This window comes from Gossypium arboreum, chromosome 2 (genome assembly GCF_025698485.1).
Source record: "Gossypium arboreum isolate Shixiya-1 chromosome 2, ASM2569848v2, whole genome shotgun sequence".
In the NCBI taxonomy this organism is placed as follows: domain Eukaryota; kingdom Viridiplantae; phylum Streptophyta; class Magnoliopsida; order Malvales; family Malvaceae; genus Gossypium; species Gossypium arboreum.
Genome location: NC_069071.1, coordinates 64,190,714 through 64,204,624, shown reverse-complemented (window position 1 = coordinate 64,204,624; position 13,911 = coordinate 64,190,714).

Sequence of the window (13,911 nt, the reverse complement as noted above, 5' to 3'; positions counted from 1 at the left end):
TATTATTATCCGTATTTTAAAATCAAGAATTAATAAAAAAAAGCAATCGAGGTACAAGAGCAGACAATCAGAGAAAAAATATGCTATAAGAGCAAATTGAAATTCCATTTGTAAATTTTATTAAATTCATGGAACTCAGCATACATACATATATTTATGTATATGTCTACAACTTGTACTTTTACGATAACAGTGAATTTAGTGCTTAAAATGTTGATGTAGTTTGAAATCTTGTGCCACATCCTCTGCCTGGAATCCACCTTATGGTGTGCAGGCACCTGAAGTTAATCCATCCTGCAATCACAAAACAAACCATATTTTTTTACTATATACCTAACTTCGAAGGTTTACAGATATTTAAGAGTGGGGTTGGACACAAATAATTGAGCTCAAAATACATATAAAAATATGGTTTATATTAATCTAAGAACTATATTCATTTGCAAAATGTAATTTTGACTTACCACACATGCATGAATATCATCACATCCACATAATAGCTTCCATTAAAAGTATCGACAGCTTGGAATGATCCTCCTCCTTCACTCCTCTGTGCAAACCAAAACAAGAATATTTTCAAGTTTCAAAGAAAATGAGCTGAATCAACAAGAAACAATTAGAAACTGAAAGAGTGAACAAAGGAACCTTGTAATAATCAACAACAACAAAGTTAGCCCAACGGTTACCAGGAGCTGTATAGCAAGTACGAAGCATGTTAATCAGATCTCTAGAGTTGTTCTCGCATGTCTTCTTTTTGCTTGACATTGAATGAAAATAATTTATCAATACCAACGACTTAGTCTTGTCATCTAGACCTGACGACTCTGCCGTGTTCGAGCAACTTCTTGCTTGTATTCTGCCGTCCCCATTTGCCAATTTTACATTCAACCACTCTGTGTTATCTCGACTTTTCGCTTTTCCTTAACCATGTCAATGTCTAAAACTTAATTAATAATGGATATACATACATATATATATTTATATATATGGTTTACATTGATTTTCGACCATGTAGTTCCACTGGTAAGTAATTCATTTGCTTGCTTCCTTGGACTGAATTGAGGTGAAGACAAGTAGTATTTGGTTATTAGCCACCATGTCAATGACTAGAGGCCAATCTTCACCATTTTTGGGCATGTCTTGACCCTCTCGCAACCTGATTTTATTATTTTTTTATTATACTGGGATCCAAAAGCCTCCTCGATTCTAGCACTCAATACCAGTATTCTCAATTTCTAATCCCTATCTATAAAATTATTCAACTGTGATCAATATTTTCTAGCCCCAAAAAACTGTGATAAATATTCGAATAATAAATATCTATTATCTACTCCTAACATTCAAATTAAATCAAATGACAATACAACTCTAATGTGATAAAATGGAAGAGTTACAACCAAAAGGCATAAATACAACTTCAATACTTATCTGTGTTTGAACTAGTTTCCTCAACTTGAATACAGAAATTGTTTACAATCTTTTTCCATTTTCGTTATACTTCACCATCATAAAAAGGTTTAATGATCACATTAACCATCATTGGAAAACAAAAGGAAAACAACAAATAAGATTTCAAGAAAGGTCAACAGAAGCATGTTAAGCCATAAACTTGCTTTCTTGTACCTCTAGACTTAAGCACCTTTCAACTAATTTACAGCGTGTCATTTAAGCTTAACTTAAATAGTAAGTGTAAGGTTAGATTTGGGTTAGAGGTCCTAAGTTAGAGGCTAAGTAACTTGTTTGTACCCCAAAAAAATCATAGTTGTGTGCTTTCATTGCTATTATTAAAAGAACAACCAGTAAGAGAAAGGTTAAGGTTTAACTTACTGTAGGCACAACGATAAAAACATCGGTAATGGCAGCAGCCTTGAGCAGTATGGTTGAGGTTTGCCTTTGCCCAAGCAACCTTATGAACTGCAATCATATACTAGAATCTATAAGAAACAATACAATGATAAACTATACAATAGATCATGTACCGAGAACATGTAACACCCCTCACCCATATCCAACACCAGAACAGGGTTTGAGGTGCTACCGAACTTAAACTCAACCAATCTTAGGAAATTAGACCATAAAATCTTGATCAATTTAAAACTTTTCATTTCATAAGCAATTTGTCCCATAATTGGGCTTATGAGTCCCAAAACATACATTCGAGGTGATTCGGGATCAAACTGAAGGCTCAAGAAAAACTTAAAAAATTTCATGCCTTAAGGCTCCATACACCCGTGTGGGTATAGGGCACACACCCGTGTGCTTGGGACACGCCCATGTCCTGTACTCGTTTGGCCAATTTAATATTTATAATTTTTCATAAAACAAGTGCAGACTTCACACGGCTTGGACACACGCCCGTGTCCTTTGCCCATGACCTTTCACACGGCCTCAACACGCCCGTGGCGTAGTCCGTGTGCAAAAACCTGGGTATTCTTTTTCTGATGTTAGCATCACACGACCATGGTACACGCCCGTGTACTAAGCCGTGCCCTCCACACGACTGAGACACACGGTCTTGTCTCTACCCGTGTGATCCTTACCATGCATTCTGACTTGAAACTTCTAGGTGCAGGTGACACACGGCCTTCTCACACACCCATGGGGTTAGCCGTGTGTCACACACGGCTTAGACACACGCCCGTGTGTCTACCCGTGTGGACAACATGAGGCTATCTACCAAGCCTCCTTGCCACCCTAGTGTACCTATTTTCATGTCAATGCCAACCAATACCAAAACAAGCATAATAGACATTCATTCAACCATGAAGATGCATCTTTTATAGACTCAAAATGAAAGCCCTCATTCAAGGTTCAATGTAAAGAGTAAAATCTATTCTAGACCAACACATTTGGTCAATTCTCAAGGACACAAATTAACAAGGTCTAGCCATATACATATCATAAACAAAAATATAACTCCAACTATACCGAGTATTACGGCTGACAGTGTGACCGATATCTCTGACTTCAAGGGATCCCTGAGCTAATAAAGCAGCACTGAAAGAAAAGGGAAAAGAAAGAGAGTAAGCATAAAGCTTAGTAAGTTGCATATAAATAAATATACAACAACAATTTCACCATTAGTCATCATGCTCATATCTCAAAGATAAGAATAAACTTGAATTACTCATTACCATTGACTCAAGTCACATTCTCTAATTTAAGCTCATTACTCATGCATAACAAATAGGTACTTGTACCACTCACAACATTATTATACTTATTTTATTAAACCACTTTCATAACCTTTAAATTTGAACCTTTTGGAATACTACCGGATATTCTATAAGCCTCAAACATGGGATAAGTTGCCGATGCCATGTCCCAGACATGGTCTTACACTGGCTATCATCATCGAGGCTGATGCCATATCCCAGACATGGTCTTACACTAGCTCTAGTATATACGTGCTGATGCATGTCCCAGACATGTCTTACACTAGCACAACTCTCAGCCGATGCATGTCCTAGACACGTCTTACATTGGCTATCATCGTCGAGGCCGATGCATGTCCCAAACATGTCTTACACTGGCACTCATCTCTACGCCGATGCCATGTCCCAGACATGGTCTTACACTGGCACTCATAATGTGGCCGATGCATGTCCCAGACATGTCTTACACTGGCACACAAGAAATCTAAATGTTATGGCATAAATATCCGGTTTGTTTCCTAGGGTCCCAACTAGATCTTTCTACTATCTCAATCGCTAATATGCATTCTCAGTTCACAATCTAGCAATTGATATCATATCAATTCAATGAAATTTTGAATACATACATTAACAATGTAGTTTTATTCTTTACATACAACTTACCTCGGTTTACAAAATGTACTCGACTAGTCGGTTTAGTCGATTTTCTTGGCTTTCCCCCAGTCTAGGTTCAGATTCGATAAATCTTGATCTATAATAGCAAAAATGCACTCATTTAATCACTAATTACATTTACGCAATCATAAATTCATATTTTTGGTAAAATGACTATTTTACCCCTAGACTTTGACAATTTGACCATTTTACCCTTATGCACGAAATTCAATTTTTATCGAATTTCATCTTATCTTAGGCCTAGCCTACCCCTTTTTACTCTTATAGCTACCCCAAATTCTCACTATTTCACACACTTACCACCTATTTTACATCCTCTGCAAAATAGCCCCTTTAGGTGTTTTCATGCTAACACCTTTCACAAAAGTTGTTTAGAACTCTTCTAAGATTCATTTTCTTCCATAAAATTTCAGAAAAAAACATAAACTCTCTCATGTTAAATCCCTAGACTTATCACCATTTTTCAAAATAGTCCTCTCATTTGAAAGCCCATGATTCAAGCATGCCAAAAATGTAAAAATCATCAAGAAAATCATCAAGATCACTTACATTATGAGAGGAATAAGTTGCTGAAAATTTTCAGCTTTCAAACCTCCATATTTGCTGATATTTTCGGTGGAGGGAAAGGATGGAGAAGAAGAAAAATAATAGCTAGTCTTTTATGTATTATTTTATCACTAAATCATGACATCACTTACCTAAACCTTGACTATTTGTTTAAAATTCATCTCATGGCCGGACAACACAATTAAAAAGTGTATAATTTCCCTTTAAAAGCCCTCAATTTTAGTTCTCTAGCTAATTGACACATTTGGGTACTAAAATGTAACTTTTGTCTTTTATGCGATTTAGTCCTTTTTAGCAATCGGGCTCACAAACATTAAAATTAACTCCCCAATTTTTTCATGCTCTAATATAATCATACTATAACCTCATAATAATAATAAAAATAGTTAACCAACTTCAGATTTGTGGTCTCGAGACCACCGTTCTGACTAGGCCCTAATTCGGGCTGTTACATTTCTCCCCCCTTTAGGGATTTTCGTCTTCGAAAATCTTACCGATGAATAAGTTCGGGTACTGCTCTCTCAGAGACTCCTCAGGCTCCTATGTGGCTTCCTCGATGCCATGTCTATGCCATAAAACCTTCACAAGTGATATATTCTTATTTCTTAACCGTTTGACCTCTTGAGCTAAAATCTTAACCGGCTCCTCACCATAAGTCATATCCGGAAGAATATCAACTTCAGTTGGCGCAATTACATGCAAAGGGTCTGATCTGTACCAGCGTAACATGGAGACATGAAACACATCGTGAATCTTTTCTAACTCTGGCGGCAATTCCAAACGGTAGGCAACAGGCCCTTCTCTCTCAGTAACCTCATAAGGTTTTATGAAACGAGGACTCAACTTGCCCCTTTTTTCCAAACCTGAGGACTTTCCTCTACGGCGAAACTTTCAAAAATACTTTATCACCGACCTCAAACTTAATTTCCTTTCATCTCAAATCCGAGTAGGATTTTTGTCTATCCGAGGCGGCTTTCAGGTAGTCACGAATCACTTTAACTTTCTCCTCAGCCTCTTTGACCAAATCGACCTCGTGAATCTGAGTCTCTCTCAACCCAGTCCAGTATAAGGGCGTTCGACACTTTCGCCCGTACAAGGCCTCATAAGGCGCCATTTTCAGACTCGACTGATAGATGTTGTTGTATGCGAATTCCACCAATGGCAAGTATTTTTCCTAACTTCCTTGAAATTCGAGAACACAACATCTCAACTTGTCCTCTAAGATCTGTATTACTCTTTCCGACTGTCCATCAGTTTGCGGATGGAATGCCATGCTAAAACTCAATTTAGATCCTAAAGCCTCTTGTAACTTTTTCCAAAGCCTCAAAGTAAACCTTGAATCTCTATCTGACACAATCGACATGTAACGCCCCCACGCCCGAAACCGTCGCCGGAGTCGAGCTTGAGGAGTTACCGAACATAATTTATCAAATTAAGAACTTCAAATCATTTGTTTCTACATTCACAGCTTTCTAGCTACCCGCATCACAGTTACAAGAAAAATCATATCTCGAGTTACGAAACTCGAAATCAAAATCCATAAATTTTCCATAAATCTAGACTCATATATCTCTTTAATAATTATTTTCTAGAATTTTTGCTTGGGCCAATTAGTACAGTTTATTAGTTAAAGTCTCCCCTGTTTCAGAGTTCGACTACTCTGACCTCTGTGTATTACGAATCAGATATCTCTCTATACAGAATTTCAATGACTATTAGATTTGTTTCTGTTAAAACTACACTCAATAAGGAATCTGTACATATAAAGAAAAACTTCTAATTATTTTTGTAAAAGTTATTATGAATTTTTAAAGTCAGAACAGGGGATCCAAAAATCAGTCTTGCCCTGTTTCACAAAAGTTTAAATATCTCATAAAATATAATTTATATGCCTGTTTTGTTCAATCCACATGAAAATAGACTCATTAATCTCAAATTTCATAACTTACTCATCATTTAGTTCCATTTATACCATTTTTAGTGATTTTTCAAATTCATGTCATTGCTGCAGCAATATTCTGTTTTAAGGCAAATTTCATCTTTTCATGAGTTGTTATGAACTAGATAACCTATTAAACTTCCATGATATCAAACATGATCTAAATTTAACCATCACCATGACTTATCAATATCAAACATTTTCTCAACCAATCATGGCCATATCATAAAATTATTTACACAAAATAAGTATATTGCTATACATGCCATACTTAAGTTTTACAAGCCATTTACCCGGATGAAAGTCCTTTAGATAGTGTGATCGAACCTTCACCCGTCCGATTCCCGAAATGGCTTGTTCAAAACTACAGTAAATAAAGAGGAGGAGTAAGCATAAATGCTTAGTAAGTTCATATGTAAATAACAAGTAACATAACAATACAAACATACCAAACAACTTTAGCATGGTATCACCAAAACATATGTCATATTTCTAAACATCATTCATCATCTTACCACCTTATCGTTGTTGTATCTATTATCAACGCGAGGGTTAAGAACATACCTGTCCAAAGTGTCCATTTCACAACACTTACCAATACGTCGCTTGCATCTTAAGTGTTCTTTCATTTCACTAGAAATTTCACTCGTTGAACACATCAGAATACAACTCGGATACACGGATAATTTGCACATAAGTGCCTCATGTGTAATCAAGAAATCACGTAACCCGCCCCTAAGTGAACTCGGACTCAACTCATCGAGCTCGGGCATTCGCATCCATAAGTGAACTCGGACTCAACTCAACGAGTTCGGATGCCTAGTTACATTTCACGAACTCGGACTCAACTCAACGAGTTCAGACATTCGCATCCATAAGTGAACTCGGACTCAACTCAACGAGTTCGGATGCTCAATCATCCTAGTGACATGTCACTTGTATCCTAATCTATTTCTAAGGTTCAAACAGGATTTTCCTCAAACACATATCCTTGCCATCTTCCGTAAAATACCAAAACCAATACTCGGTAGGACTTTATATTTAACAATTAATACACATAATTTGCATTTTATTCGAAAATAACCACAAAGCATATATTTCATAATAAAAATCAGCATATCATATAATTAACATCAATAACTTAAAAATAAAAATTATGCTACATTATTTACACATGAACTTACCTTGGTACCAAAATATAAAGATTTTGCAATTTAGTCCACAATATTTTCTTTTCCTCGATTGCGACTTGAATCTCGTTTCTCTTGATCTATAATGCCAAATTAATCTTATTTAATACATACATTCATCAAAACAGCAATTAATACGAACTTTGGAAAAATTACACTTTTGTCCCTAAACTTTTGCATAATTACACTTTTGCCCCTAGGCTCGGGAATTTAAATTTATTCCTTATTCTTATGTTTTATAACATGTTGATCATTTTTCCCTTCTATGGCAATATCAAATTCTTACTCTAACATATACTTGTGACTATTAGGTATTTTTGCCGATTAAGCCATTTTACTTGTTTTCACTCAAAACCGAGTAGCACAAGTTGTCCAACATAATTTAAAACCCCATATTCTATCATAAAACATCAAAATACACAAATTTCACCTATGGGTATTTTTCCAAATATAAACCCTAGGTTGAATTATTGCTAACATAAGCTTAATCGAGCTAAGGATTCCAAAACGTAAAGAACATTAAAACGGGCTTGGAACCACTTACTATGGAGCTTGGAAGCTTGAAACAAACCCTAACTATGGAGAACCCTTGAAATTTCTGCCTAATGAAGAAGATGGACAAAAATTGGCTTTTAATTTTGTTTTAATTCATTTTAATAACTAAATGACCAAAATGCCCTTACTACTAAACTTTCCAAAAATTCCTTCCATGTCCTAATTTTGTCCATGAACTTAAAATTGGTCAAATTGCTATTTAAGATCTCCTAATTAATATTTCAATGCAATTTCATACTAAAAACTTCTAGAATGCAAATTTTGCAACTTATTCGATTTAGTCCCTACTTTCAATTTAAGCACTTTAGGCATAGAATTTCATCACGAAATTTTCACACAATCATGCAATCATATCATAATTATCAAAATAATTATAAAATAATTATTTTTATCTCGGATTTATGGTCACGAAACCACTATTCCGATTAAGCCCTAATTCAGGATATTACAACTCTCCCCCCCTTTTAAGGATTTTCGTCCTCGAAAATCTTACCGATAAACAGGTGTGGGTATTGGTTTTTCATAGTTTCTTCAGGTTCCCATGTAGTCTCTTCTACCCCATGCTTTTGCCACAGCTGGATCGGGATCCTTTACTATATAAAAATCATTTAAAAAGGTCAGAAGTCGTCACACTATCACAATTCATACATATGGCATGTATAGCAAAATCCGTACATACAACACGTAGTCCGAGAACCAACTAAACCTGCTCTAATACCACGAAATGTAACACCCCCACACCCGAAACCGTCGCCGGATTCGAGCTTGAGGAGTTACCGAACATAATTTATCAAATTAAGAACTTCAAATCATTTGTTTCTACATTCACGCCTTTCTAGCTACCCGCATCACGCTTACAAGAAAATCATATCTCGAGTTACTGAAACTCAAATCAAAATCCATAAATTTTCCATAAATCTAGACTCATATATATATATATATATATATATATTTACTAATTTTTTCTATAATTTTGGTTGGGCCAATTAGTAAGTTTATTAGTTAAAGTCTCCTGCTTTGCACTTCACTACTCGACCTCTGTATTACTTAATCAGATATCTCTCTATACAGAATTTCAATGACTATTATATTTGTTTCTGTTAAAACTACACTCAATAAGGAATCTGTACATATAAAGAAAAACTTCTAATTATTTTTGTAAAAGTTATTATGAATTTTTAAAGTCAAAACAGGGGATCCAAAAATCAGTCTTGCCCTGTTTCACAAAAGTTTAAATATCTCATAAAATATAATTTATATGCCTGTTTTGTTCAATCCACATGAAAATAGACTCATTAATCTCAAATTTCATAACTTACTCATCATTTAGTTCCATTTATACCATTTTTAGTGATTTTTCAAATTCATGTCATTGCTGCAGCAATATTCTGTTTTAAGGCAAATTTCATCTTTTCATGAGTTGTTATGAACTAGATAACCTATTAAACTTCCATGATATCAAACATGATCTAAATTTAACCATCACCATGACTTATCAATATCAAACATTTTCTCAACCAATCATGGCCATATCATAAAATTATTTACACAAAATAAGTATATTGCTATACATGCCATACTTAAGTTTTACAAGCCATTTACCCAGATGAAAGTCCTTTAGATAGTGTGATCGAACCTTCGACCCGTCCCGATTCCCGAGCTGGCTTGTTCAAAACTACAGTAAATAAAGAGGAGGGAGTAAGCATAAATGCTTAGTAAGTTCATATGTAAATAACAAGTAACATAACAATACAAACATACCAAACAACTTTAGCATGGTATCACCAAAACATATGTCATATTTCTAAACATCATTCATCATCTTACCACCTTATCGTTGTTGTATCTATTATCAACGCGAGGGTTAAGAACATACCTGTCCAAAGTGTCCATTTCACAACACTTACCAATACGTCGCTTGCATTTTAAGTGTTCTTTCATTTCACTAGAAATTTCACTCGTTGAACACATCGGAATACAACTCGGATACACGGATAATTTGCACATAAGTGCCTCATGTGTAATCAAGAAATCACGTAACCCACCCCTAAGTGAACTCGGACTCAACTCATCGAGCTCGGGCATTCACATCCATAAGTGAACTCGGACTCAACTCAACGAGTTCGGATGCCTAGTTACATTTCACGAACTCGGACTCAACTCAACGAGTTCGGACATTCGCATCCATAAGTGAACTCGGACTCAACTGAACTAGTTCGGATGCTCAATCATCCTAGTGACATGTCACTTGTATCCTAATCTATTCCTAAGGTTCAAACAGGATTTTCCTCGAACACATATCCTTGCCATCTTCCGTAAAATACCAAAACCAATACTCGGTAGGACTTTATATTTAACAATTAATACACATAATTTGCATTTTATTCGAAAATAACCACAAAGCATATATTTCATAATAAAAATCAGCATATCATATAATTAACATCAATAACTTAAAAATAACAATTATGCTACATTATTTACACATGAACTTACCTTGGTACCAAAATATAAAGATTTTGCAATTTAGTCCACAATATTTTCTTTTCCTCGATCGCGACTTGAATCTCGTTTCTCTTGATCTATAATGCCAAATTAATCTTATTTAATACATACATTCATCAAAACAGCATTTAATACGAACTTTTGAAAAATTACACTTTTGCCCCTAAACTTTTGCATAATTACACTTTTGCCCCTAGGCTCGGGAATTTAAATTTATTCCTTATTCTTATGTTTTATAACATGTTGATCATTTTTCCCTTCTATGGCAACATCAAATTCTTACTCTAACATATACTTGTGACTATTAGGTATTTTTGCCGATTAAGCCCTTTTACTTGTTTTCACTCAAAACCGAGTAGCACAAGTTGTCCAACATAATTTAAAACCCCATATTCTATCATAAAACATCAAAATACACAAATTTCACCTATGGGTATTTTTCCAAATATAAACCCTAGGTTGAATTATTGCTAACATAAGCTTAATCGAGCTACCGGGATTCCAAAAACGTAAAGAACATTAAAAACGAGGCTTGGAACCACTTACTATAGAGCTTGGAAGCTTGAAACAAACCCTAACTATGGAGAACCCTTGAAATTTCGGCCTAATGAAGAAGATGGACAAAAATTGGCTTTTAATTTTGTTTTTAATTCATTTTAATAACTAAATGACCAAAATGCCCTTACTACTAAACTTTCCAAAAATTCCTTCCATGTCCTAATTTTGTCTGTGACAGCCCTAAATTGACCCTAGTCGAAAAGTGGTTTCGGGACCACAAAACCAAGTCACAAAAATAATTAACCGTCATATTTGATGCTTATTATGTGTATATATGCATGTGTGAAAATTTCATGTTTGAATTTAGTCAATTGCCTGTGAATTTAGTTAATAGGACTTATGTGTGACACTTTTGAAATGTGATAGGTTAATCTATAAGGATCTATTAGTGCATGTTATGAAAATAATGGGTTTGCATGTCAAATTTCCACCTATGACAAGTAGTGGCCGGCCATGATGGGTTATATACATGCAATATGTATTAATTATTAGTTAGTAGCTTTATATTATATAACATAAATAAATAAATAAATAAAGGAAAAAGTAATTGAAATAAGGAAATGAAGGGTGATGAAAACAAAGCTTGAGTTTCTTTCTTCTTGGCCGAATGTAAAGAGGAAGATGGGAGAAAGGCATTCGGTCATCTTAAGTGAGCATTAAGGTAAGAAGTTATGTTAATTCTTGAAATTTTGGTTAATCTTGAATGAGGTATCAAGTTATTTTAGTAACCCATGTTGAATTTTCGATTGTGGGAATGAGTAGGGCTTTCGGCTATGGTAATTAATAAGAGTGATGGTTGTTGTTTCATGATAAATTTAGATGAACAATGGTAGATGAGTGTTTGAACTATACAAATGAGCATATGTGAGCATTGGGTGCTAAGGGAAAAGAATCGGCTACCTTATTATGTACCAAGACCGAATGTGAATTTGATTATGTTTGAGTAATTTATGTACTTAAAATTGATGTAGTATAAGTTACCATGTTCTTGCCGAATATGTAATTGATAAAGGAGGAGTTTGTTATTGAACGTTAGGCTAAGTCCCTAGTGGATGGATGAATTGATAATAATTGTGTATAAAGATTTGCTTTACTATGTTTTTGTTAACAAGATGAGAAATGAGTTAAGATGGTCTTGTGATATGGTTGCTAAGTGGTATGGAAATGTTTGGTAATGACTAGCCATTGGAATGGCCAATCATGGTCCTATTGGTGCTACGTACGTCATGGCTAATCGGGATTTCCCTTGAAAATAATGTATGTCAATTTGCTAGTTGATTCATGGAAAATTATGAAATAGGTAAAATCTACCTTAAAATAGATGCTGACAGCCGCAGTGACATAAGTTGGAAAAATCACTAAAAATAGTAGGAATGTAATTAAATAATGAATAAATTATTTAATCTAAAATTGATGAGTCTATTTTCATATGAAAGAAGCGAAAAGACCATATGAGCCGTATTTTATGAGATGTTTAAGTTTTCGTGAAACAGGGCCAGAACGGTTACTGGATCCCCTGTTCTGACTTTGGAAATTTACCATAAATTAACCAGAAATAATTAGAAGTCATGCTTTATATGCATAGATTCCTTTTTGAGTCTAGTTTCATTAGAGACAAACGGCATAAGTATTGAAGCCCTGTACAGGGAGATATCTAAGTCGTAATGCATGAAGTTCAGAGTAGTCGAACCCTGAAACAGGGGAAACTTTAACTAATAAACTGTACTAATTGGCCCAACCAAAAATTCTAGAAAAAAATTTTTAGATGGATATATGAGTCTAGTTTCAGGGAAAATTTACGGAATCAGTTTTTGAGTTTTGGAACTCGAGATATGATTTTTAAGGTGACAGTGACGCAGTTAGCCAGCTTGTCTGGAAATTTTAAAATGAACTGTGAAAATAAATGAATTAAGTTCGTTAACACCTCGTGTTCGACTCCGGCAACGGTCTCGGGTGCGGGGCGTTACAATTCAAATGGTTGTTTAAATAATATTCGGTTTATTAGTATATGTATAATTAGTTAAAGTGTAAACTTTGCATGTGTATTAAAGGTTTTTATGTGATATTCGGCCTTGGGAAATCTAAGCTTAAAAAGGTTTGAATGTTAATTGGGTTGTGTCTTTAATGGCCAAATGTGCTAAAAGCTAATGCATGATTTAGTTTAATCGATGTAATGATACAAATTATGATATTTACTTGTGGTTTTGAAGTATAGAAAATTTATTAAGTTGATTAAGTGGTTGCCGAATGTGAAATTTAGGTAAGGAAATGTGTACAAAAAATATTTGTATGGATGATTGGTTTAAAGGGGTCGGCATTATACATTGTTGATATGGTGCTATTAATGTAAAGCACTTTAGTATAGACATATATACATATGGTCACTTAGAACGTATTGAGATGGCCGAATAAGGCTAACGATGAGTATGCTTTGATTTTCTATAATACTTAGTAATTTGTTTAACGTGATTAAAGATGTGTACGATTATTTTATATTGAGCTAAAAGTAGTTATATGCCCTATTAAATTTCTTGTGGTATTCGTCCATAAGCAAGCACAATGGGATTTTAATAAGTTAAATTTGTTTTAGATTAAGCTCAAGAGCTTAAGGAGCCTAATTCGGATAAGGGAAAAGCTAAACTAACCAAATAGCCGATCCGTAGTCGTTCGACGACATTCGAGGTAAGTCTCTAAGTAATTAAACTTATTTTGAGTTTTGATTAATGGATACTATTATAGAAATGGCTAAATTGAAAAATATGACGTG